Source organism: Rissa tridactyla, chromosome 10 (assembly GCF_028500815.1).
Source record: "Rissa tridactyla isolate bRisTri1 chromosome 10, bRisTri1.patW.cur.20221130, whole genome shotgun sequence".
NCBI classification, from domain to species: Eukaryota; Metazoa; Chordata; class Aves; order Charadriiformes; family Laridae; genus Rissa; species Rissa tridactyla.
Window position 1 is genome coordinate 16502141 of NC_071475.1, and position 27534 is coordinate 16529674.

General features: G+C 41.5%; 1 long non-coding RNA gene across 1 annotated transcript in view; it reads right to left on the reverse strand.

Annotated features, from left to right (window-relative positions):
* Positions 1-27534, reverse strand: part of LOC128915684 (uncharacterized) — a 60161-nt gene that overhangs the window by 15060 nt on the left and 17567 nt on the right. The window contains exon 3 of the long non-coding RNA XR_008468732.1: positions 17761-17817. This is a non-coding gene — a long non-coding RNA (uncharacterized LOC128915684). The remainder of the gene's footprint in view (positions 1-17760; positions 17818-27534) is intronic.

The window sequence follows — 27534 nt, forward strand, 5'->3', positions numbered from 1 at the left end:
TGGGCGAAAATCAGGATTACTTTTGGAAAAGGCAAGGATGCATTTTTTTCATTTAGGCAAGGGTCTGGAGACCAGAGCAGAGGTTAGCTCCACTAGAAAGTGTGGAATGACGGTAGTGAGCTCACATGACAACTAAGAAGTTATAAAATGGTTCTGCATTTGTAAAAAAGTATTTCTTCTGTTGCAATTTACAAATGGTAAAAATAACTATCCAGACAATTTGCGAGAGCAATCAGAATCCAACCCTGCAGTTGCTCATCAGCCTGTACTTGTAGTCATGAATACTCAGAGAAGACAGACACAAAAATGTTTTATTTAGGGATACATCATTTCACCAGCTTCCTTTAAGCCCCTCCACCCCCACAAAAAAAGAGAAGCAAATATGCCTCAAGCTTCACGATGCTGCAGCTTTGCTTAGCAAACATCTCATTTTCTGTCATGAAATGAGTATATACCTACCTGGAGTCCAAGATTAAACCTATCATTTACTCTAAAAGTGCTATGCAGTGCAGGCACCTTCTTCACATAGTTGAAGATGCTTTACGAAATCAATGCTGCAAGTACACAAAGAAATAGGGAGCACAGAACGTGAACTATCTGTATAGCCCAAACCACACGGACATTCTGTTTATTGCTTTGCTTTACAAAGACAGCTAAAATTTGTCATGCTCCACAGAACAAGCTTTTTCTCTCACTGACTTGGTCAGACATTGAGAAGACGACATAAAAGATTTTTCTGGTCTCATAAACAAGACTTGCCAACAAAGAAGTTTGTTCTACGTGAGGTACTGTTGGATCAATAGGTAAAAGGCTGAAAGGAAATGTAGCCTACCAAGGAATAAAGGCGGATTTTGCAGGAACAATGTGTTGTCATTAGGTATAATTGGGCAAATGGTGGTGTGATCTTAAAAGCCTCAGTTGATCATATTCCCTTGAGTGCATTATCCAATTAGGGGAAAGGTGCATCAGATACGCCTTGCGTTATTGTGCTGCTGAAGTGGAGAGCAGGTGTGAGAAAACAAACAAGTTCGTAATCCTTGCTTTGCAAATCAATTCTTAATCACTCTGGCTCTTATTTCCATACCAGATTTAACTTTTTGATATTTATGAGAGCAACTTCACAGCTCCCCTTTTGTGGCTCAAAGGAGTAGCAGGTCCAAGAGGTTTTTTTAAGGTTTTTAATTCCTAATACTAGTGCATATGGTTTATTTCAGGTCAGAACCAGGGCTGTAATGAGACATCCAAGCAAAAAAAGATCAGATGAAGCCTTGCTGAAAATGCAATAGCACATAGCTCCGCCATTTCCTATTTCACTGTGTGGGTGTGCAAGTATTATAACAGTAAGACTTCGATATCTAAAGCCCAACTTAGATCTTCCTTCCCATTAAGAAGTCACTTCTCCCCCTATATTACGTAACTATAACTACCCTCGCTTACAGGATAAAACTGGAAGAGAGAAGCCTACTGCCAGGATATTCAGGGCATGTTCACCTTTGAAATACGCTCAGTCTTTGGGACCACAGTCTGTTTATCTGGCTGGATATGGTCCAAGAGATGTCTGTTTCAACAGATGCTCAAGGGAAGCCAAAGGGTAGGGGGACAGGCATTGGGATGAAGAGGAGTTTTCAGGAAGTCTGTTGACTAGAGATTTCCATGTGAGTGGGAAGGAAATATATGTTCTCACGTATTTCCACTATGGCTGTTTTCATTTCTCTCTTGTAAGACATTTTTTGTTGAAGAGCGTTAATGTTTTTAAACACAGTAAATAAAGTACACCAGCAGATCTTGCGCAAGGCTGGAGGCAAGGGTTTGGATTTGACGGACCACTGGTCTAAGACAGTACTGTATGACAAACTGTGTGCTATGAGGTGCTAAGATTGCCGGTGGCATCCCTACAAATTGTTTTGTAATCTCCCTACACACAAGTGAATTCCTATGCCCACCATCCTCTGCTCAACACTTATCAACAGCAGTACACATTAACAGCTTGATTAATAAGGGAACTTTTAATTAAAAACTAAAAGAAACAGGCATTTGACCCACTGGAGAAGAAAGCGGAAAGTACTGTTTTATTGATTAGTGGTGGATTTCACATAACAAAGTTACTGCAAAGCTGACGTTTTCCTTTCTGTGTCCAAGAGCCATGACCAAGAGAAGAAAAAGTTGATAAACTAGGACATAAATCAGACACAAACAACGATCACAGCTACCACTGGGAGAAAAATTCAGCTTGTATAAAGTGTTACAGCTAACATTTTCTGAGTGATACTGTTTTACATGGTGGTACCATGCACAGGAGCATGGCTACTGCACATAAATAAGTGTGGCACGTGACAATGCAGTCAGTCTTGGTCATAATTTCCAAGCCAGAAGAGGCCACACCATGTGTCCTCCTGTGGCTGTCTGGTGACTCCCAGGGAGCTATGCCAATGTTAGGGAAGGCTAAAAGTCAACCAGTTCACTCAAAAACCATCGTGAAGATTGCTCCTCATGTTGTGCCAGGCTCTAAGATGCCAGAAACATCTCCAAAAGCAATGTGAATAGTTCTTTGGAGTTGTCAGCGTAGAAGTAATTGGGATGCAGCAGTTACTTATCACAAATAATTTCTCCTTATTGTGATCTACCCTGTTTAGGGCTTTAGGCTGCTGCTTTTGCCTAGTTTCTGTAAGATACAAACTGTATGCAAAAATCTTTCTGCGCTCAGAAATTCTTTGTTTGAGCCACCCTACAATTGCAAATGGGGTGTTGATATCAAAGCAGAAAGAGCAGTGCATGAAAAGACTTCAGATTTTCTTCTGATAAAAGAATGATTGCTAAAAAAAACCAGCACTCAGGTAATTGGTGTGATATTTTCAGACGCCTGATACAACAGCTCCGAGAGGGAGTTTACCAGCTCAGAAGAGGCAGCTCCCAGAGTGATCTAAGGACAGAAAAAGCAAAGGCATTACTGTTTGAAAGGTGACTATTTCCTTCCAACACAGAGTTCTGGCTCAGCAGTCACTGGCTTTGCTTGGTCATCACATCGTCTGTGGATGAGGAGGAAGACAGAGCGGGCAAAAGTCTGGCTACAAACTGCCTGCAGGTGCCGTGACCCACGCCAAAGAGAGACTCAGAAAAGATACTTCCTTCTGCCAACAACACCTAACGGCTAACCGGGGTGTGCTCCCAATATGTCCCTTTCATTTGGTTTTCCCTCCCTACCTCAGGGGCTGGGTGCTTTGCAGGGTGGGCCCACACCGACAGAGCATCTGGCTTCGGGTACAAACCATAATTATTACATGGGGTAGCGCTATCGTTAAAGACTGCGGCATTTTCTCATTTGTGCAGAAATACGTATCTAAATTAAATGCAGAGCTGCTAATGAAACAATAATATTTACTACACACTTCACTACCTCGTCACAGTTAAACATAATTGAGTTGTGTTCCAATGCTACCTGGGAGCATCCTGCGAAGAACAATGTCACAGAGCAGCCCCAGAGGCCTTGGAATTCTCTCTGGCAAGTGGTACTTAAAGAAATGTTTGGGATCTTTCTTTTCTAAATAAGCAGGTAACAGTAGCACCTGCCCTTGATAAAATAAGCAAAGATCCACAGCACAACTTGTTGCAATCCTAGAATTCGTTGCACTGAGAAGCAGGTTTTATTACATCAGGAGGAAGGCAGAGTAAATATTTCTGTCTTTGTCCTGGGACTGTCCAGCCCTGTGCCAAGAAGTTCTGACCCTTCTTGATCCATCTGATCAGTATGCTGAATTAAATCAACTGGGTGTGAGCAGTCCCTACAATTTATGCAAGCAAGAATATGGTATGGATAGGAAGAAAGAGGAATGAGACCGTCTTTTTCAGTGATTACTTGCAATTAGATCTGATTATGATTAACAGTGACCCAGTTGATACTGATCCAAAACCAGGCCGCCCCAATTCTACCCTCTCTGTGCCTCCAGCTGTGTGACTGTGCTCTGTCCCTTGCACCAGCAATTAGTTATAAAACTAATGAGTTCCTTGAACCGAAATAATAATCTGAGAATTATTATCAACTGCTGCTTAATTGCAAGGTCACCAAGTGAGCATTTTAGTTTTTTCCTCAGTCCTTAGGCTTCCCTAAAGGTAGTTTGTTTACTGTGACAGATACCCTAAGGAAAAATGTTTCCCAGAGAAAGAACCCTGGTGGAAGTATCGGGCCTGTCACCTGGCCAAACAATGCAGTAAAACTTTCTCTGCTGTTTAGTGGCTAAATTAGGAAGTCAGAGTGTTCTTATTTTCAAGTCTCGTATGGGAAGTAGCGGGACTTAATTTAAAGACATTTTGTTCAGTCAGAAACATCTAAATGGTCATTGATTGTTTTTCCTTAGTTGCATGTATGAGTCTCTTTAAAAGCAGAATCTGTTTGTTATTTGTGCTCTGTCCCTGTTGCTAGACAGGCTACAGGGCTTGTGTCAACATTACTGGAATAAAAAATAAGAGTTTGAACAAGTCAAGCCTAAACTCTCACACTCCTAAGAACCAGGAGGATTGCTACTGAATTGAGATGGAGAAGTTCAGGCCCAGTCACTTTGCTTAGCTAGAAGCACCTGCAAGGACCCTGGAGAAGAATCACCCCAGCAAATACCCTCATGTACGGACATTTCACAGTAGCTGCACAGATGAGCTGCAGAGACCTGTAAAAGCCCCTTCCATTTTTATGGACAGAAAAACATAATTATGCCAACATCTTGGTAAGGTTGAAAGAAGTCTCTCTGGAAGGTGCCTTCAGAAATGTTGCTCCCATCACTGGGATCTAAAAGCAAATTAAGTTCTCAAATGAATATGTTATAGACAAGTAATTAGGTCCTCAAAGGAGAGAACATGAAGATGCCATAGTGTGCTATCCATTAGAACAGGACAGAAGTGCTAAGAGTTGTTTTCCATTCATAACAAGTATTTGTATAAACACACTTCCTATACTGCTCGTGTTCCCTGTTCCTTGAGACAGCCAGCACGGGAGTAGGGTTAATGCTTTCACACAGCTACGCTGATTCCCCCGGGCTGAAGGCTGGGGGGGGAGGTACAGCGTAGCGTACAGCGTGTGGACAAGGTATCCACACAGAAGCCTACTCCTGGTCATTTTTATAAATACTACTGCAACTGTGAGGTTCGTCTACAGTAATATTAGTAAATATAGGTAAAAAGGGACATTTACCTTTGAGTCACACACATCAACAGGCATCTGGCACTAGGGGCTCTCCCAGGCCCCTTTGCCTTCAACATCCCTTGTAAAACATGACAATTCCAATGTCAGCTACCCACATGGGCATTACTTCAAGACTTTCTCTGTCCCAAAGTAATGCATTTCTTCAGTTTACAATTCCCTGGGTTTTTTTCCCATGCTAAAGCTTTTGTGAGTGCATTTCAAGACGTCCCTATTTAAATTCAATATTACCAGCTATAACTCACAGCTGTCCACAACTGAACCAACCTCTTTAGCACGTATATGCTCCCTAGCGTGCCTAGATGATTCTTATCTCCTAAAGATAAAAGCCTGAGCCCTGAAGCAAGAACTGGCAAAGGCTGGCAGCATCCTAGCCCCTGCTCAGCCAGGAGACAACTCTTCCTAACGCTTCAAGTACTGCCTTGTGCAATCTTTGCTGTTTGCTGGCTTGTGAGCAAATATTAAATCTATTAATAGTTACACATTTCATAACTCAGAAATCAGTGCCTGCTATAAATTAGTGATTATCGCTTTCTAATCCATTCTCTGAGCACCTCTGGTTCCAGCAGCAACACAGCACATCATACTGAACTGTGCCAGCAGCTCGCGGCTGAGATGCTCATCAGGAGATGCTGAGGTGCATTTAACTTTCTTACCAAAGGTTCTCAAGTTCTTGAAGTGCAAAACAGTACTCTCTGCTGCAAATGCCAAGGCAGTTCTAGAGGAAACCAGGACTCTTTTAAGAGCACTCAGTTTGTGGGTAATTCGGTTTTTAGAATACAAAGCTATGAGGCGGCAGGAGACAAAGAAAGTTTTTCTTTTGCATCCTGGTGCTTTGTGTTCTGGTAAGTGGAGAAGATTGGGAATTCTGCTTCAAAAGTGCACTCCTGACCTGAACTGAAATGCTAGAGATACCCTATGTCCATGCCCTTAGCTTAGTGCCCCTCAGTGAAGCTTAACTATGCCATTTTGCCCAGTGCTCCAGGACATCCCATTTCACCTACGCTAAACATTAGGGGATGCATGCTTATACTTGAAAATCAGCCGTTCTCTTCATTAGGTTTCACCCACACTAACTAGTGTGCAGGTATTTGAGTAGGTCATAGAACTGCAGTCTTCTCTGTGAACATGAATATTAGCTGCTAATCTAAGTTGAAATCCCATGTATTCTCTCTTCACTATAAAGAGCACAAATAGTTTGTAATGGCCACTTACCCTAAACCTTCCAGAACATCTCTGATGAACTCCTATTATTAGTCACAAACGGAGAGGGGAAAAAAGGCAAAGCCAGAATTACAGTGCAAGATCTTTTGGCAACCAAACCCCGTCCCCATCAACAGGTCACAGCAGTTGCCAGGAGTGGTTGCTGTACCGTTAAATTCTTTTGTTTTTTCCAAAACAAAAAATTGTTCTGCAGCTTCTGGTCATAATGACTGATGCTGAGGAAACAAATTATATCCTCTACACGTTTTTAGGGACATATCGGAAATGGGGTTTTAATACCTTAAAATCTCAAGTATATGCCCAAGGCCATGAGTTGGGTTCATCTCTAGTGTTGTGAGAGCAATAGCATCACTACATTTTGACGATTTGCTGTTCTCAGAGTAATAAAATCAATTTCAGTCCAGTTTAGTCCACTGCAGTAGAGGGACTTCTACTACTTGATTTCTTCACCACCCTTCAGCTCAAATTTTATGCCCTCAGCTTTTATTTTTCCATTTTAAAAAAGTTATGAATATTCAGGAGTGTTTATAAAACAGAATAAAATTTGGTTTTATATAGCACTTCTTGTACTTAGGCTACATGCTCTCCTTCTCCGAATAAATGATTCTGATTCTCACAGTGTGCCGATGGAACAGTCATTATGCATCTGGGAATGACTGCCTGGAAATCAGCCTACATGTGAAATAATGTGAAAGCAGCTTTCCTCTGGTTTTTGCTTTCATTTTTTAAATGAATCAAGATTCTTCAGAGAAGAACAGGCAGAAAAGGTCAGGACGTAAATGAAGATGCTCTGTGTTACAAACTAAAAAAGGTCTGAATTACTTATTACTTTCTTGAATTCAGACAACAAAGTGTGTGGTCTAAACATAGCTTGTAGTCTCAGTCCTGGGATTTTAGCACTGAGCACCTATGGGAAATTATGCCCTTTTTGTTCATATTGAGGAGTACATTATTTTGGGAAGAGCCCATCTGATTAGAGCAAAGGGATCAGAACACAACCCCATAATGTAGGTCTATATTAGATAGTGATAACTATAAGTACAACTTTATTTGTCTTCGGATCTTTGTCTCATAAAAAGTGTTATTTAACCCAATTTTTAATCTATGGCAAATCTTCACTCAAAACTAAAGGCAATTACCCTTAGTAAACACTGGGTTTGGACATTATTTTAACACACAAAGAAAACTCATCAACCAGGCTTGTCAAGTTGCCTCAGTGTTGCAGCACCAGAGGTTTTGTGGTCATTCTTACGAATGAGTTGTCCATCATCCCTTCGCTAATAGTTCTGTATTCAGGGATTCATTTCACCACTAACTTCAGTTTAACTATTTCATCACAGTAATTAACTGCAGCAGAGCCTAAAGGCCACAACCGGGTTCAGTTGTGTTAGTCGCTGTTCAGACCCATACTGAAATCATGGTCTTCTTGGTCCTAGTTCATGGCAAAGTGCACCAGATGCTGGAGGCAGACCCAGCAGGTTGGAGAAAGGAGGATGGGGTAACCAAAGTTGGAGCACGTACAGCTAACTTATGTCTCAGTGCAAAAAGCAATTCACAGCTCATGTTTCTACCACCTGCAGACCTTATCCGTACGCAGATCTTCAAAATAGGTTGGAGCCAGAGACAATTAAACATCAAAAGTTGTGAGAAAACAAAAGTGTTTTATTCCTGGAATTCTCATTCTGCATCTTGCACGTCTACTAGTTCTAAGAAAAGATTAAGCGCATGATAAATGTGAAGATTTAAATCTCATTGGCATGCAATGAGAATTCGCAAGCAAAAGAAGTTTGGACATGTCCCAGAAGTGGGACATGCCAGAGCTCCTGTCACAACAGCTTACTACATGGGCATCTATGACTTTGACCCGATTCACGCAGTGATCAATGATGTTCACAGCCTCTGGAATAAAATATTTTAGCCTTTATGCTGACCAGTAATAAAAGCACTTTATATCATTATCTAGTCTGATTCAGGCTGGACTTGCAGCTTATATGTAAAGATTTTCACAGAGGAAATAAGCTAAATGGATTTAAATGAATAGCCTGAAGTCTCAGACGTGTGACTCCAGTCAACTTAACAACATCTGATGTTGAGCTGCATGAGTTTATGAAGCTCTTCATTTATCTGAGTGGCAGAGGCTTTCTTCTATAGCTGGGGAATTGATTGCTGAAGTTGCCAACAGTGTTATACCAGACATTTAAATACTCATTAAAATCAGAAGTAGTTCAATAATCTTTTACTTTCAATCAGGTTTAGATGAATTTCTCATTGTTTTTCATTTTGCCTGTGAGCCTAAGAAATCATGCTGATAATGGATTTTATTAATGAAGGATGTGACAGACTGTAGTGGAGGCTGAAGTGGCAAGAAAAAGCTCTTTATACAGAATAATGCCACAGCTTCTCTACATTCTCCTTCTGGAGAAAGAAGTCGTCATCATTACAGCGCATCTTCTCCTTTTGTGTTTGCTCCCTATTACTCCTTAAGTAAAGAATGGGGGATATATATATTTATAGATTAGAGACAGCCAACATGGCTTCACCAAGCGCAAATTGTGCCTGACTAATCTGATGTCATTCTACAATGGAGTGACTGCATCAGCGAACAAGGGAAGAGCTATGGATGTCATCTACCTGGACTTCTGTAAGGCCTTTAATACGGTCTCCCACAACATTCTTGCTGTTAAGTTGGAGAGATATGGGTTTGATGGATGGACTGTTAGATGGATAAAGAATTGGCTGGATGGCCACATCCAAAGACTTACAGCCAATGGCTTGATGTCCAAGAGGAAGCCAGTCGTGAGTGGTGTCCCTCAGGGGTCTGTATTGGGACCAGTACTATTTAATATCTTCATCAGTGACACAGGCAGCGGGATTGAGTGCACCCTCAGCAAGTTTGCGGATGACACAAAGCTGTGTGGTGCAGTCAATTCTCTAGAGGGAAGGGGCTGCAACCCAGAGGGACCTTGACAGGCTCGCGGAGCAGGCCAGTGTGAACCTCACCAACTTAACAACCTGGGTTGGTGCACTTGCCAGTATCAATACAGATTGGAGGATGAATGGATTGAGAGCAGCTCTGTGGGACACTGGTGGATAAAAAACTGGACAAGAGCTAGCAACGTGCGCTCGCAGCCCAGAAAACCAATCATATCCTGGGATGAATCAAAAGAAATGTGGCCAGCAGGTCTCAGGAAGTGATTCTCCCCCTCTACTCCATTCTTGTGAGACCCCACCTGGAGTACTGCGTGCAGCTCTGGGGCCCTCGGCCCGGGAGAGACATGGAGCTGTTGGAGCGGGGCCAGAGGAGGCCAGGGAGATGCTGGGAGGGCTGGAGCACCTCTGCTGGGAGGACAGGCTGAGAGAGTTGGGGGGGTTCAGCCTGGAGAAGAGAAGGCTCCAGGGAGGCCTTATTGCTGCCTTTCCGTATAAAAAAATATCACAGTGAACTGAAATAAAAGTTCAAAGCATCCTGGGTGTATCTACACAGCATCACACATGAGCCAAATATATTCACACCGCTCAGACACAGGCAAGTATAACCTGCTTCTTATGTACAGTTAATTGGATTCTCTCATTGCCTTCTAATTAGAAACTTTTCTGATCCCTTTTTGTGGAGGTCTTTTGCTCTTACTGCCCTTTTACAGTGCCTTTCTGTAGGTTTCTGAGACTCACAAATAAATCACTGCTTCTCCCTCCCCCCGAAGCTTTACACCAATTAAACTGCAGAACTCCCACTCAGAGGTGAGCATACATCCTCATATTGGAGGAACTCGTCTTCGCGTCTGAATTTTACGGTCAGCTTTTTTTGCATTTTAACCCATTCCATGACAAAAACAGTAATTAAAGTAAAATATTGTTTTGTGATACATGTTCTCTCAGAAACCTGGTGTAACTATCTTTTCCATGAGCAGAGCTATATTATCTCATTAAATGTTCCAATGCAAACACGGTTTCTTGAAGCAATAAGACACCTTTTTAAAGAAAGCAAGCCGTACAGGTGAGGCACCACAGTCCCACCACTATTGTCTTAAATATGCAGCCACGTTCTCTTAGCAAAATATGCCAGACTCTCAGGTAATCTGATCTAGAATTTCTAATCTAGAAATTCTATGGAAGCATTGGTTTAATTTGTTCCCTGACATTTTAATATCACCCTTAGAGCATGCTCCAGAGAATTTAAGAAAAATAAAATCTGTTGAGTAAAGCATACAAACTGACAATCAGAAACCTCCGTGCATTTGGCTGGACATAAGACTGGAATGGAAAGCTAAAAAGGAACCTGATATTTGCTTCCAACAATAGTCTGCATCCTCACAAAGCCACGGAGTCACCTGCCCTTAGAAAGACCAGACTCCAAAGAGGCCATGACACAGCAGTGTCAAGATGCAGCGTCAAGAACGCAAAAACAACTGGCACAAGGACCCTTTCCAGGCTGATTAATGACTCGTAGCAATTACTCACTTCATACAAATGCTCACAGGATATTAGAAGGTAGTATTTTGTAGTTCCGTCAGATTTCAGATAAGCAACCGCTGTATTCCACAGGGAGGAAATAAACCCTCAAGCTTGAGTTGAAAGTAAACTATAGTTAATAAAAGGTGTTACTCCTATTTTGCTGCAATAGAATAATACAGACAAAGGGACTCTGCTGGATGATGCTGGACAAATAGCAGCATCATTAACAGCTGTAATTTTGTTTCATCTAATTTATGGGTGTGATCCTGACCTCAGACTGGACAGAACTTGCACTTCCTGTGTAAGCCCTGACGAAGGACCGCTCAATGAGGCTCTGTGTGTCCCCAAAGAGGGTCTGATTTCTCTGTTGCACTATTTTACACCAGTGTGGCACCAGTGTCTCTCCTGATGCTCGAGAGATTGTGACAAGGAGAAGAATCATCCCAAGAAACACCGCTAAAAGATATTCAACCTAACTTCTAGCAGTGATTATTCCCAGTGTTTACTTCTGAAGGAGAAAACTGCAGCTAACTTAGCGTACGTGCTATGCAGCTTCTGCCAGCAACTCTGTGTGTCAAAGAAAGAAAAGACCCTTCATGTTTCTGCATTTTCAAGTTGTTCTTTTTTCCACTTTTTGTCCCCCTTTGAACACTTCTGAGACACCCAAAGGAGTGTCTTGAGTGACTGAAGTCTGAGAAGCACAGCTATGAACCAGAAGCTGATAACTTCCCTGCAATGTCAGTACAGTCAGGTCTTAACAGCTGACACGGAGGGATTCCCTGGGGTTTTCTGAGCTGTTCTTTCACCACTGCTAAATTTTCTAACTCTAGATTTCAATTTTTCTGAAACTTAATCAAAAGTTTAGTTTTATTTAGTCTGATTCCTCAAAGCAAAACATTTCTTACTATGTTAATCTTTCCCTGAACAAAGAAATGCTCTAGAGCTCTAACAGCAAATTGAAATTGGAATCTGAGTACTGTGATCATTTAGGTAGCTTATTGCCACATGGCTGACTAGTCTTGTCTTTTGCAGCCAGAGTTTGTCTTCAGAGCTGGAATGCATGGAGGAGGGAAAAGGGAAGCAGGAGGAGATAAGAGAAAGGCAAAGGAAGGGGGGAGTCATGGTTGGGAGGAGCTTTGGTGTCACTCAAAAGAGCACAGCTCTATCTTGTGATGTTCAATTTGGGATCATGCATTTCATTTCTAATACAGCCCCAAAGGTAATTACTCAATTTCTCTTTTATTGCAGTTCTTACAGTCTCACGTTATTTTACTGCTCTTTCTGATATTGAATGATGCCAGACCCACAGGAGCAGCTGAAACGTTCGGGTCAATGCCAACTCAGCCCAGTTACAACCTATGGCTTGCATTGCTTAAAGGAGATTTTAAAAAAAAATAAAACAGAACAGCTCCCCAGAATGAGAAGCACATCTGTATGCAAAATTTTCAGCATCATTTGAATACTGAAAATTTAGTAATGCAAGGACAATACTGATTTATACCAGCTAAAGATGATATAATGGACATAGGTCCCATTTGCTTCACTGAGCTCTGAGCAGTGTAGCAGCGCTGGCAAGTTCAATCCCCCGAGAAGTCCCTCGTTAGCTCTGTCAGCCTGTCACAGCCACTACAGCCCAAATCCTGGAAAGAGATGCCACTGAAGAGAGGAGATGCTGTGGTCTAACAGATAGGAAATTTACTCCAGACTGGACCAGAAACAATTAATAGACTATTTCCTATTCATACTTTAAAAAAAAAAAAAAACAAACCCAAAGCCCTAGACTTCTAGCCTCATACTACTTAATTTTTATCTTAATTTTTTTAAAAATTAAGAAAATTCATCCACGATATAACTCCATTGAAGTTATTGCCTCTACCCCAACCCTGATTCAGTCTTGAACCTGAAATCAAGGGAGTTTTGACATGGAGAAATTTGGTTCTGCTGGGCTATCAAACTTTGCTGGTGCGAATTTAAAATAAAGGGTTTACCAACTGCTGTAGCACCCACGGAACATGCTTAAATGAGATTTCTTTGTGAGGAAACTTATTCCAGAGTCTCCTAAGTATCACAAAACTGTTATTTTTTTAGCACCACTATAAAGAAACTTTCTTTTGAGACTAGACATCAATATAATTTGATTTTTTTCCCCCCATATCACAGCAAAAATAATAGGCAGTCACTTCATGAGTCATTTGTTTATCACAGTGCCTTTGATACATGAATGTGATCAAGGACATTAACATGTTTTCCAAAGCAGAAAAACAATAAATAAGCAGAGACCTTTAGCAACCTCTAGTGATATCAGATAAGATGATACAGTATCGCTCATTTAACTTGATCTTTTCTTTCAGGTTTCCAGGAGACTGTACCTAAATTCCGCTAAAATCACAGACTTACTTATACTAGATCTGAACTACTTCAAGGCTGAAGTTGATTCACATGCTGTAGTAGAGCTCTGCTTCCACTCTCACACCCAGAAAGAGACGACAGTTGTCAGACACACCTGGCACCTAGAGCTGCCACTGTCACATATATTGTCAGATCTTCACCCAAGACGATAACTACTTCAGCAAACCTGGCTACTTCATTTGTGTTTAAATGGGAAAGATAAACCTTTGAAAAATTTATGGCATAACTCTAAATTCATGGTCATTAATTTGTTTCTAATTTTTAATGTTGTCAATTTGCCAGGCAGTTGAGAATTCTGAGCACCAGAACCTAGTGGTAACAAAACTGTTGTGGCCCTGCACACTGCTAAATTATTATACTAGCAAGTTCCGAACAATAACACCATGTGACCAGGATTACAGAAGTTCAAATAAGCCATGATTTATTGTGTAATCAGATACTGTTTTACCTCTTAAGGTCCCCAAACTCTCTGATACTATACATCACTGACCTTGCAATTAAGTGGTCTGCAGCTACCAGAGGGTAAGAGGATTTCATAACCTTGCAATTTAAGCCCGCTACAGAACGAACACATTGCACCTGGCTTGACTGGCAAAACTGGCTTCTTTATACAAGCCAGGAAAAGGAGTTGCTAACCCAGAGCCAGAGACGTGCAAGTCTGCCACGTCCGTGCGCTCAGAAAGTGCCAACTGCAAGACTCTCTCTCTTGATCTGACATCATTTTACATATATGCTGTACGAAACTCCCTATGTTAGACCAAGCTAAAGTCTACTGTTTGGGGTAACAGCAGTTGACAGCTTCTAGCACCCAATAAGATGATGGTTAAATTTTGCTTCTGGAAGGCAAAATCCACATTGTCTGTCATCAGCACTGGGGGCCTAGCAGTTTAAGGGAGAATTTCACTTTTTCTTGGTACTCCCACACACATTTTTTTTCCTAAGTTAGGCACCCATCTCACACTACAGACAGGAGACAGAAATGCCTTTCAGCAGCTCTCTGCAAGATGACCTCTGTTCTTAAATCTACACAAGGTCTTATATCAGTCTTTGCCCAGGAGCCTTAGACGACCTTTTTACTGTTGGAAAACCTGGCAGAGCCTGAACCTGGGGTGATGTGCTCATAGACAGAAACGATGAGGGATGTACAGAACTCTTCATTCTGCAGAATTCTCTAAATGTCTATGCTTAGCTAGATCTGAGCTACTCCTGTCCATCAGAGAGAGACAAAGGGACACATAAGTTAAGGCCAGGGCAGTGTGCTGGATTGAAGTGTCCAGATTCTTTTCACAGCACCATGTTAAAGAGCAGCTGAACCACCACTGATAGAAGCGAACTTCAGCTGGAGATGAGAAACACTTAATATAACCCAGTTCCAGCTGAACTACGTTACACACTCACAGATGTGGGTATCTTTAATTTACTATCAATGTAGCAGCGTTTTTCAGTTCCCATTACAGGCTGTATTGACCAACGCTGTCTACCTTCAAGTAAAGAAAACTGCTAGATACCTTTTTTCTGCCTATGCCACTATGTGTTTATACAACTGCCTTGCTCGGTACCTGGCCCCACGCAGAAATGAAAGTGATTCTAATGAAGATGGAGTTATTGTTTTTCAATAAAAGCACAAGCAGTTGTAAAAGGTCAAGATTTACTCTGGTGTTGCCTTAGAAACATTTCTTATTCAAATGACAAAGGTACTATGTTGATAAAGTACAGTTAGTGATCAATGGCACTACCTGTTTATCAGGCAATCCTTGGCATTTCCATAATTTCTCCAGGCAATAAGACTTGAGCTTCGCTTACTCAACATGAGCAGCGGAGGCTGAGAAATAATCACAGATTATCACTGAGATCTTCCAGAAAGCATTTTAAAAAAGGTCTACCAGCTTCTTGTTCTTGATGAGCCATTTCAAATGTCAAAATGTTGGGTCACATTTCTGAATAATAGATACAAAAATGTGATGTTATGAAAGTTTTAAATCTGCATCTTCCATGTCAGCCTCTGAATCAGAGTCATGGAAATGCAGGTCTAAGAAGGACTTTAAGAATATTTTTTTACTTTTTCTAGTTGCTTTACTTTTTTATAGTTTCTAGATTTACAAGCATTTTCTATGTGACCTATAGATCATCACAGAGCAAATTTAACAAAAGGATTGCTTTTATTAATGACCTTTTACTCATCCCTTTGAAGTCATTCCAAACCCTGCATTGTCTCATACCACAAGTTGAAAATCACCGATGCATTACAGCTATCTCCGCATTCAAGGATATGAAGACCATCGCCAGCCATTCCAGGAGTGCATTCTAGAATTCCATCATACCATTTACGTGCCAACACAGAACACTTAAAATCTGATAGCAGCTATAGACAAGGAAAGAAAGAAATGTGAAGGAGAAAACTGCTTATTAAAGTCATCAGCGGTTTGTAGAAAGAATCCTGTGAAATTGCTCATTGAACAGGATGTTACATCATTGTTTAAGGGCCAAGAGAAATGTTCATATCACAAACAGCCACACCAAAGCTTCACTGAGTGAAGCTCCAACCAAACACACCTTTTCCATTTACCATTTTCTTGACTTAAATTTGCACGCCAGGCCCACTGGGCTTGCTGATTTCTACTTCCTTCCTAAAAAAAAAAAAAAACAACGCAACTGCTTTTGACTTCTCTTGTCACTGTCTGAGACTTTCAAAGCACGTCACATGCATCAAAAGTCACTGTATTGTATCACTATCGCTTATTTGTGGACAGGGAACACAAAACTCAGGTATTTAGGGGTCTACCTAATTTCAGTTACTATCTATGAAAAGCCTGACTCTGATCTTTACTGATGGATTTCTGCCTTCTGAGTGGCGCACCACTCAGAGTCACAGAGCAATTCAATGGGAGAGCCAGAAATAGAATACAGCTGTCCCAATTCCCAGACTCCATTCTAACAAAATGACCATGTGGCCTCCCAGCTTGGTGCTTGTACAAATACACCAGCTGCTGTAGTTTGCATCTGCAAACCATTCTCTAACTGCTTTTAAATGTATCTTTGTTCATACTCAGGCTCAACCAAAAAGGCCCAGGGGGAAGGGAGTGACAGAAGAGTTGCAAAGCATATAGACCCTGTGACTCAGTCTCCTCAGCAGAAGCAGGATCAAATGACACAAGGAGCTTTTGCTCCAGCGCTACGTGTTCGTTCACTCAGCTTCCCTTGGGATGCTCAGAGTGTGCCAGCTGGCCAAATGTGAAGAGGAAGCTATGAGAAAATCACAGAAGCCATTCCTAAAAACCGATACTACTCCTGGTCTCGGCATATCCCTCACCGGTCAGGTACAGGCTTTTATTGTCCCATAAAGCATGACGTCCAATATTTGGCCTACAGAACAGGTTTAGTTGTGATCTCTGCCTCCAAACGGCAGCTGAATGCCTCCTGATTCTCACTTCATGATGTTTGCTTGTAAACAAACCCATTAAGAATCAGTGGAGAAGTCCATTGTTATTACAATGACTATGGAAGTTATAAAGATGAAAATTACATAAAGGTTTTTGTCATTAAGTAGCTAGTAGTACAATATGAAAATCACCTTACTTGAACAACTGGTTGTGGGGATCTTCTTGCCCCCGCCCCCCCCCCAAGGCATCAAGCTTCATCTAAATGGCTATGAATGATGAGCAGGGGAACAGTTCTAAACCGAGTACTCTATGAACTTCCCTCATATTAACCAGATAATTCACTCAACCCTCCAAAGAAAGGACTTGCTGACCTATTGTGTTCTACGCAATGTGCACATCTCAGCACTGCGTTAGATCTCTGGTGGCTTCCGTGGTTAACAGAGTACAAGATGTAGGTTTCCCAGTTGATTTTTAGCCAGTAATACATACCTCCAATACAGTGAAGGCCTGGATTTTATGTAACAGCTTTCAGTTTCGCTGGTGCCATTAGTGATGGGTGCAAGCGATAGCAATAAAAAGCCCCTAACTATTTTCTTTGACACATACTTCACAGACACAGTGGGACTAATGGACAGTACCAGAAACTATAGACCATATCACTAATATTTGCTGAGACCTTCCCGTAAATGGTCCCTGCTGGAATTGTAGAGCAAAAACACCAGTTGTCTTCATCCTGCTGGTAATGCTTTCTTATAAGCCTGTCCTTACGAGGGGGAAGAAATCCTTGCCAGGATAAAATGACTGTCTTCTTTCTTCCAAGTCCTTTTGAAACACTGCAGCGAGGTTTACAAATCAACTGTGACCTAGCCCTGATTAGCTTGATGATGATCTACAGCTACCAAAACCCTTGAAATGTCATATTTACGCCAACACAACCGACATGAATACTCCATCTTCCTACTTGCTCAATCATTTCATACAACTACAGGTGTATGTACCTAGGTATGGTAGGTGTAGCTATACGTAGTTGTAGGTACATACACCTACACTTCATTCTAACTCTCTTGGGATGGATGGTTTCAGTTTTACGGTAAGTATAGTACTTACCGTAATGAGATTCTGATCTTCACTGCTGCTGTGCTACAGGACTCCTAAAACAGGAACCTAAAAGAAAAAATGACTAATCTTACTGCAGGAAGAATAATTTAAGTCCTCACAAAATGAGCAGACCAAATAACTTCATAACTACTAAGAACGATAAAGCCACTAGAAAAAAGTCAGGAACAGTTCATTAGTAAAAACCACACACATAACGCATATGCATACTCACAGGCACACAGAAACAACAGGGGAAGGGAGCAATGCTTGAACTAACTGTTACCTATTTCAACCAGATCAGCTGATAGGACTGATACCTGAAACAAACTTTGTTAGTAACACCAGATCCGTGTTCAAAATTCCTCTCTCCATCTGATTCCAGGTTGCGCCTCCATTAAGAATAGCTGCCCTTGGAGGCTGTGTGCAGCTGCCTTGCTGGTGTGGTCCTGCCACTGGCCCCGTTTCCCTTCCTTATCAGACCAACAGAGACAACTTGAAGGTAAATCACATTTGCACTGCATCCGTAAAGCAAGGCTTGAGATCACTTTGCTGAGTAACTTATACAAGTCTTTTACAGCAACTGAAAGGAACAATAAGAAATAAAATTCTTTCAATTTAAAAGCTGCTATAGAAATGTCTGAATTTCAAGAGGAAGATGTTCTATAGGCAGCCCCAAGGGCCAGTTCTGGAACTTGTCATTCTGCTTTTACTCCATCTTCTTATTTGTGTTCCCACTGTGGTCTCTGGTCTCTAACCATTGGGCATTTATGCGTGTCAAGCCTTCAGGAGCTTCTCAGCTGTCCGTTTCTGACACCTGAACAAGCAGGGGCTGGCAGGTGGGATTTTCAAATACCCTCTGTGCTGATTGCTCCCAGAGAACGTGACAGAGGAACTAGCTGCAAGCTGAAGATTGGTGACCTTAAAATCCAAACCAGCATTTTCAAACACTTTGTGCCAAATACTAAATCTCTTATCAACTCTTCTCTGTCACACGTATTTGCTCCCTTTCACACCTTAATTGGCTTCTCTATCATAATTAGGATGTGTTAGCAGCAAGTGTAAAGGCACAGCATAGAGGAAACAAATTAGCGTGTTACTCCTTTAATTGCTATGGGAAGCAGTGACCTCCTATTTACAGACCTCCAACTGACTTTGCAAGTTACTTGACAATGTGAACCAGACTTACTTCTTAAAAGGAAGCTGGATGTCCACCATTTCTAATCATACCAAATTAGATTTCCCTGAGTCTCTTCTTGCTCCATCATGAAACTCGCCCCAGCTTAAACCCAGTATATTGGCAAAGTAAAATGAGCTGTAAATTTGCTTTGTCCAATGACTAATTCCCTGTTGGAAGTGAAAAGAATCTCTTGACTGCTGTCATTAGCAGCCGTGAAAAAACAACAGGCTGGGCAGCAGGGGTGTTTTTTGGTGCCCGGAGGCATAGGGTCTTGCTGACTTTATTTGGTTTGAATGATCCTGGACTGTGCCTGAAGCAAGAGACAGGGCACAATGATACTCTTTCTGAAGATGGCCACTTTCTTCCCAAATCACAGGATTCTCTTGACTAGAAAGCTATAGAAATGACCCTGCATAAACGTGGAGGAGATAATTACAAAATAAAGAAACATTACAGTGAATCCACTGAGATCTTTAATTCCAAACTGCCACCATCCCAGAAGGAACAAACTGTGAGTTAGACTGACTCTTAAGTATACAATTAAGCCTGTCAAGTTCTGACTCCATAATATGCTGTTTAATATTGAAAAGTCTGTCAGTATACCAGTATGCGGGATTAACGTCATAATGCTTTGGGTCTGCTTCCTCATGAAACTATAAAACGATTTAGCTGATATAAGCAACATGTTATTTATACTCCTTTTGGCAACAGTTTTAATGCTATGTGGGATACACCCCCTTCCTTCTAATGTAATAGCCTTCCATGGCCTTTATGGCTTTAAATTGGTGAGGGGAGCTGCGTGCATTCCATGTGGAATTTACTCAGTAATTCTATTAAGAGCTTTCCTGCACGGAAATTAATGTTCTCATCTCATTCAATACTCGTCCTATTCATTATTTAAAACAGAAGACCTAATCTCTCCATATATTAAGTCTCCTCAAAGGATTTTCTATTAGTTTCAAGGAATGCAAAAGATTAAGCTTCAACACTTCTGTGTTTGCAAAACTATAAAACTCTGGGGCTTACAGTTAGAGCAGAAGGTTTTGCCATTTCTAGAATTTTTGAGAAGAAAGGTGTCAGTTGAAAGTTACAGAGCCTTCAAAAGAGGCCCTTTACTTTTTTCCCTCACCATTTTCAGCTCACACTGCAAGTGACATTCAGCAGTAGCCAGCAGAACTTCTAATGATTTCAGCAGATTCTCTAGGCCAATTCATTCACCTGGCTTTAACTAGCAGCTGCCCCCAAAAGGCCTCAGAGCTCTCTCAGAAACAAGTACTTCCCACTGCAGGTGCTTGCACTGAGCAACAGCAGAAGCACCGCAGCCGGGGCTCAGTGCTAGAATGGACACAACACGCCAGAGGAGCTGCCTTCGTTTCACATCCTAGATTCTGTATTCCCGGCTACTGAAAAGGAGTGGAAGGACTGTTATTATTCCTCAATGTTTTTGGGTTTTGATGAATCGCAACAAAGCCAAGTGGGCTGTGATGTGCTGTGCTGATGACTACGGCAAAGCTCCTCCCGGTGGGTATGTCTGCACGAAGGGGCTCGCACGCTAGTGCTGGCTGTCACTACACTGGGCTGCACTGCTAAAATTTAGTTTACGTGTCATTAAATCCACTGAATACTATCTGGGACCATTTACATAGCAAACAAATTTTGAGAACTAGGTAGATGCAACTTGTTTGGAACCCTGCCTCCAGCAATGATTAACGTTTATATGATTTGTAGGTTAGGTATAATACCTTTTATTATACTGACTTCTATCACTGGAAGAAGCTGACAACGGGGGGGATCACAAGTCCTTTTTTAGTCCTAAGAAGAGAGACAAACTTTCCAACACAAACACCTTTGCTCCACTCTAAGAAAGCTCTGTATACCTGAAAGCTTGCCTGCCTTGTAAAACCATACTATTGGTTTAATAATAGGGATCATATAAAGAATTGTGGCTGTACCCGCTCTGGCATTCTGAGTTTATTAGAAGAGAAGCAGGAATTATACCTCTCACAAAAATAACCACAAATCCTCCTGCAGAGCGAACTATTTACATATTCTGATGCATGAGGGGCTGCATTTCAGAAAGGATCACACAGGAAGAGAGAGTTGTCCACCTCTTACTGATACCCAACCTCATAATTTTCTCTCCAGTTAGTTCAAGTCAAGGAACAAACTGGGAGGAGTGATATAAATAAGCCGTGCTTTTAGATTTCCCAGAGAAAATGAAAAGAGCTGATTTGCCTCTCATTTCTGTTAGCAAACAAGTAATTCCTAATTTACAACACTGTTAACAAGAGCACATTCAGACAGAACGCCTTAGATTTGCACACAATTCAGTAAATAACCAAGAGGATAAAATTGTTTAAAGAGATGAGAAGCTAGAAACTACAGTCCCAGTGACAGTGTACACTTAATAAGAATTAATGGGATGCTTTCAGTAGCCAGTGGAGATGATACTTCTCTCAGCCTTGCACACAGAAGTAATGTCATGTAGGCAGCTTTTTAAATGAGAAAGATGTGTGCCTTCTGATGTACTACCAAAAAACCCAAGCTGTTTTCGTAAAGGAACGCTAAGTGAATGGAACAAGTGAATAGAATCTGGTCTCACTTCCTGACTTTGCCCCTACCGGTGTGACTTAGGGCAAACCACTTCAATATTCAGCACTTCTCAGTCAAACTGGTAACAGATGCAGTGGCAGGCAGCACATTAATTTCACACAACAGTATTTTTTTATCCTATAGTTCAAGAAAAGAAGAGCAGAGACGTGTACTAGGAGCCAAACCCTGTGCTGACACAAGCTCTGGGCAAGTCTGGGGTTTCAGTGGGTTTGTGACAAACAGAAAAGCACAGCTTGGAAGACGGCTCTGGAGCTTGAGAAAATAAACTCTCCCTCCTACCCATAAATTCAACTCACAGTGTCACGAGTAATTGTGCTCTGAGTGGGAAAAAAAGGACATTAACACTTATAAAATAAACCTCCAGAAATCTTTTAAATAGAAAAATCACCTGCAGGGAAAATGAAACAGAAAAATGTGGCCAAAAAAAAGGAAAAAAGAATTGTAAAAAGAAAGACAGCAGATTAAAAAGAGATAGTTTTCCAGCTGTGAAATAAGAAAAGGACATTGTTCATAAAACAAAGGACCCTTTGAGGTGCTTAAATTTAACTTTCTTCCTTTAAATAATGCATTAAAGTTCTACTAAATCATTACAAAATAAGACAAAAATAAGTCTGAGCAAGTCTTGGCTGGAAGTCCTGGCCATTCCATGGTGGATATAATTTTGCACCTACTGAGCAGCTTTGCATGGGGATGTAGTTGTAACATAGGATTTCATCCCTGTTCTCTAAAGGGAGTCCTCAGCTCAAAGGTGTCAAGAAGCAGATTTTAATGAGAATGAAAATAGGCTGACATCTCTTCATGTGCTCCCCTGAATAATTTGTGACATTCAGTTTCTGTCAACAGATAAGGAAACTTGTTTATGAAACAAGCCACTTTCCCTTATTTACCTGAAGTCATGGCTAACTGGGGAGGTCCCAATGGACTGGAGGGTAGCAAATGTAGCACCCATCTACAGGAAAGGCAGAAAGGAGGATCCAGGAAACTATAGACCTCTCAGCCTGACCTCGGTACCAGGGAAGGTCATGGAGCAGATCATCTTGACTGCCATTACAAGTCATATAATGGACAACCAGGGGATCAGGCCTAGTCAGCGTGGGTTTATGAAAGGCAGGTCCTGCCTGACGAACCTGATCTCCTTCTATGACAAGGTGACCCGATTATTGGATGAGGGAAAGGCTGTGCATATTGTCTACCTAGACTTTTGAAAAGCATTTGACACTGTTCCCCATAGAATTCTCATGGAAAAACTGGCTGCACATGGCCTGGATGAGCATACGATCTGCTGGATCAAGCACTGGCTGGATGGGTGGTCCCAAAGAGTGGTGGTCAATGGAACTAAATCCAGCTGGCGGCTGGTCACAAGTGGTGTTCCGCAGGGCTCAGTGTTCGGACCATTTCTGTTTAACATCTTTATTGATGATCTTGATAAGGACATAGAGTGTATCATCAGTAAGTTCACAGATGACACCAAGTTAAGCAGGAGTGTTGATCTGCATAAAGATAGGGAGGCTCTACAGAGAGACTTGGATAGATTGGATCGATGGGCCAACGCTGATGGTATGAGCTTCAACAAGGCCAAGTGCCGGGTCCTGCACTTGGGCCACAACAACCCCATGCATCGCTACAGGCTTGGGGAAGTGTAGCTGGAGAGCTGCCTGTCAGAAAAGGACCTGGGGGTTCTAACTGACAAGCGGCTGAATATGAGCCAGCAGTGTGCCCAGGTGGCCAAGAAAGCCAATGGCATCCTTGCTTGTATTAGAAATAGTGTGACCAGCAGAAGGAGGGAGGTGATTGTCCGCCTGTACTCAACACTGGTGAGGCCACACCTTGAGTATTGTGTCCAGTTTTGGGCACCTTAATACAAGAGAGATATCGAGGTGCTGGGGTGAGTGCAGAGGAGGGCAACAAAGCTGGTGAAGGGCCTGGAGAATAAATCTTATGAGGAGCTACTGAAGGAGCTGGGACTGTTTAGTTTGAGGAAGAGGAGGCTGAGGGGAGACCTCATCACTCTCTACAACTACTTGAAAGGACATTGTAGAGAAGTTGGTGCTGGTCTCTCCTCACAGGTAATTAGCAATAGAACAAGAGGGAACGGCATCAAGCTGCAACAGGGTAGGTTTAGACTGGACATTAGGAAAAAATTCTTCACAGAAAGAGTGGTCAGACACTGGAATAGGCTGCCCAGGGAGGTGGTGGAGTCACCATCCCTGAATGTGTTTAAGAGTCGTTTAGATGTGGTGTTGGGGGATATGGTGTAAGGGAGAACTTTGTGGAGTGGGGTTGATGGTTGGACTCGATGATCCCAAGGGTCTTTTCCAACCTAAATGATTCTACGATTCTATGATTCTATGAAATAATGGTTATAAAATGAATGAGAATACAAGCCAAATTTCATTCTGTAAAATTCTACTGAGCCTGACTTTTGGATCCAAAACACCCAGAAAGCCTTCCATTTGAGTTGTCTCCTGGGGGAAAGGAATTCCTGAACAGTGTAGGAAACAGCGTAGGATTTCTGACCTAGCATTGGATTGTATTACTTTTCATTCTGGCATAGAACGTATTCCTAGGAGAAAGGGAATTCCTAGCCCCTACTTGCTGGAATGAGGGATTCACATGCATTTTCACGCCGTGTAGAACACCTGTACCAGTAACCAGGAACTCACCTACAATATCTAGAAGCCAGTTTGGACCTACTACTTCTGTTCTGACCAGGTGCCAGAGGTCCAGAAATCTGCCCAGACAAAAAAACCCAAACCCCACAACTTCTTGGGAGATGCCCTATTCCTCATTTGTGAATCTGAAATCACATTGCTACTGTAGCCACACATGCATGCCTAATACGCTCTTTGTACTCATTTCAGTAGTCTCTTTATTTGTAATACTTTTGTTTATAAGCACACTTATGAAAACTGCACTGCAGTCTTAGAACACAGATGTTCACTGCTGGGCGGCTCCTACTTTCAGAGGAACAGAAAGGACCATTAGCTAAATCTAATCTAATCAAGTTTCACCCAGGTACTTTAAATCAGATTAAAAAAAAAAAAAGTTAAACTAAAGTATTTCTGTTCCCAGAGCTCAGAGTGCTACACACCGGGGAATCAGTGATCTCAGTACTCCTATGAAGACAAAGAATTTGTTGCCAAGATGCCCTGATGATCCTGGCCCACAGAGCAGGATCTCTGTCCATTGCCACCAAGATCCTTGCATTCTCAGAGGAAAACACTTTCCTCACCCTAACCCTTTTTCCTCAAATGTCTTAGTAAAACACTTGTCCTGCCAAAAGAAAATGAATTTCATTTCTAAATCTCCAAGCAACACGAAGGCTACATATGGAAAATTACACCTACGTTTAGTTATCATCATAGCTAGGAATCTGAATTCAATTAAATTTGTTAAACCTCAGCTTCCAGGTACTAGTCCTTCCTATGCTTTTACCAGCATAAAGACAGAAAACAGCCCATTGTTATCTTCTCCACGTGTAAGGACATAAAGGCAGTAATCAAGTCACCCCATGCCTCTCTGATTAAATGTGAATGCCAAATTGAACGTGGTGATAGCTGGACAACATTGCGACCAGAAACTGACGCTGGGGTACTAGTAACTGTAAGTACAGAGATTGGGGGACTGAAGGTATTGCCTGCCTTGCAAATCTATTCCTTTCGTTGTGACTTAGAGGGCTGGAGCTTATGGTTTAATAAGAACATCCCATCCACAAGAGCTGACTGGGGATGTACCACAGAAAAAACTCTCTGTTAGAGAATGCTTTGTCAAAACTAAAGTGCTTTGTAAATACATTTTAACTGAAAAAAAATCCACTGTGTTTTGAGACCAGCTTCCTAGCAGCGCTGCTGAGGAACTGATGCCCCAAACATATGCATTAGATGACTGCTCAGATCTGCTGACTCCAGAACCTCCTGGCTGCCCTGGCTGCCTGATGGTCCACGCAGGTAGGAGAACTTCTCATTGCGATTAAGGGATTGGTTCAACATTTGCGGATAAACTCCACTGGAAAATAGCAATCACTACAACCCCCACCTTGTGCCCCACCAAGAGCAAGACAAATTTTCAACCTTGCTTCTTCACAATACACAGACAGCAACCTACCTATCCATGCAACCGAAGTTTAAAAAAATCCTGCCAAAACAAGCCAATTCACCTCACACAATTCTTGCCTTACGGACAGATAGTAGGCACAATGCTTAATGTTCTCCAAACATTTTATGTTAAAAAGAACACAGGAAATGTGATTGACTGAAGAAAAAAAATATAACGAAGTAAGATTAAGAAGCTATTCAGAATTACTGAAGCTTTCAACCACATGATGAAAACATCTTTTTTTTTTTTTTTTTTACTTGGAAGGCTTCGGCATTTTAACAACTTCACTGTTCCTGTTTCACTTTTCTAAAAACATGTTTAAACGTGCAGTTACGATTCCATCAATGCCCACTTTAATTTATAGGTCAATATATTCATTTTTTAAACTCGGGTGTTGTACCATAAGAGATCTTAAGGAGTTACTTATTCCTAAATCTGTGGCATCAGTATTTCGCTATGCGAGAAATAGCATAATGGAGAAGACCCATTAGCTTGTCCAGAGAAACCAGGGGGCACAATTTGGTTTGTGAGAGAGTCTTAAAAATGAAGTAACTGAGGGTTAGGTGACAATCTGGGCATGGACCTCACAGTCTCCTGCTTTCGGTCATTGCTGCACAGGCACAACAGGATTAAGTGCGGAGCAGCTCCGGCTCTATCTAGGCTGCAAGACTTCTATGCTGTCCAGATTCATTCCAGACTGGAGGGAGGATCTACATGTTAAGAATTATCTCCAGCTCATAGTTACACGTTATGAGGATTTTCACATTGGAGATATGTGGCAAATGCAGATTTATTAAACTGCAGTCATACAAAGTTCCAAAGCATAAATCTTAGCTATCCTATAATCTCTAGGTAGCTGAGAAATTCAGTATATCAACTGTTGGATCATTAGTGAAATTTGACTCATTCACTCAGTGCTGAGATTAAATACATTCATATTGGAGGCTATTTTTAATATCAAATTCCTAGCTGTTCTTTCAGTTAATTTGCTTATGTAGTTTTGTCTATGTGAAAGTGTTTCAGCTGTTTAACCTTCTCTTTTCCCATCTATGTTTTTCAAGAGGCATGCTTCAATGTGTGAGAGGATTTTTTAAAATTCAATTCAATATGTGGAACATTTCAAGTCAGAGACAGACAAGTTCTAAGGCTAACCCCACTTAAATTAAAGGAGAAATCTCATGGATTTCAGTGGATCCTGGATTACGCATTTTGTTAGGGCAAATCTGTGACTAAGCTACAGACAGCTATTGCTTTCTTAAACAAGCAACTCCAGTATTAATGAAAGCACTTAAAACATTTTCCAGCATTATTTAGATTCCTGGAAAGCCCTAGTACATTGCTTAAAACTAAAAATACATAGGAACTGTCTTTACAGGGATCTTTGCTTTGGATGACAGACTATGAGCTGCCCAGTCATTGTTTACTGACCCGCTATAGTCAATTGACTGTTGATCTTTGAATTTATTTGCCTTGCAGTTCTTTGGTCCTGACGCCTGCTCAGGAAAACAATATTGACGCGGTCTTAGATAGGCAAAGACAACATCTTCATAAAGCCATAGATGTGTTCTGCACATGGGGTGCATGATGTCTCAAACTCCCTTAGAAATCCAAACAACGTGGCAAATATATTCCATTGTAAATATAATTGTTACAAATACAGTTATAATGCTGTAAGCCTCAATCTCTGTCCCCACGGCAAATCTGGAACAAGTGCACAGACATCCAAGACTCTTCTCAAATTACATCAGGATAATTAATATCTAAAAGCATATCTATATACACTTACTGATGCATTTTTCCTGAGATATTAAGATAAAATTCAGGAGATAATCACACTGTCATGGAACAAGACTGAAGTAATGGCTGCATTCCACCAAAGTCACCCCAAAGAAGTCAGC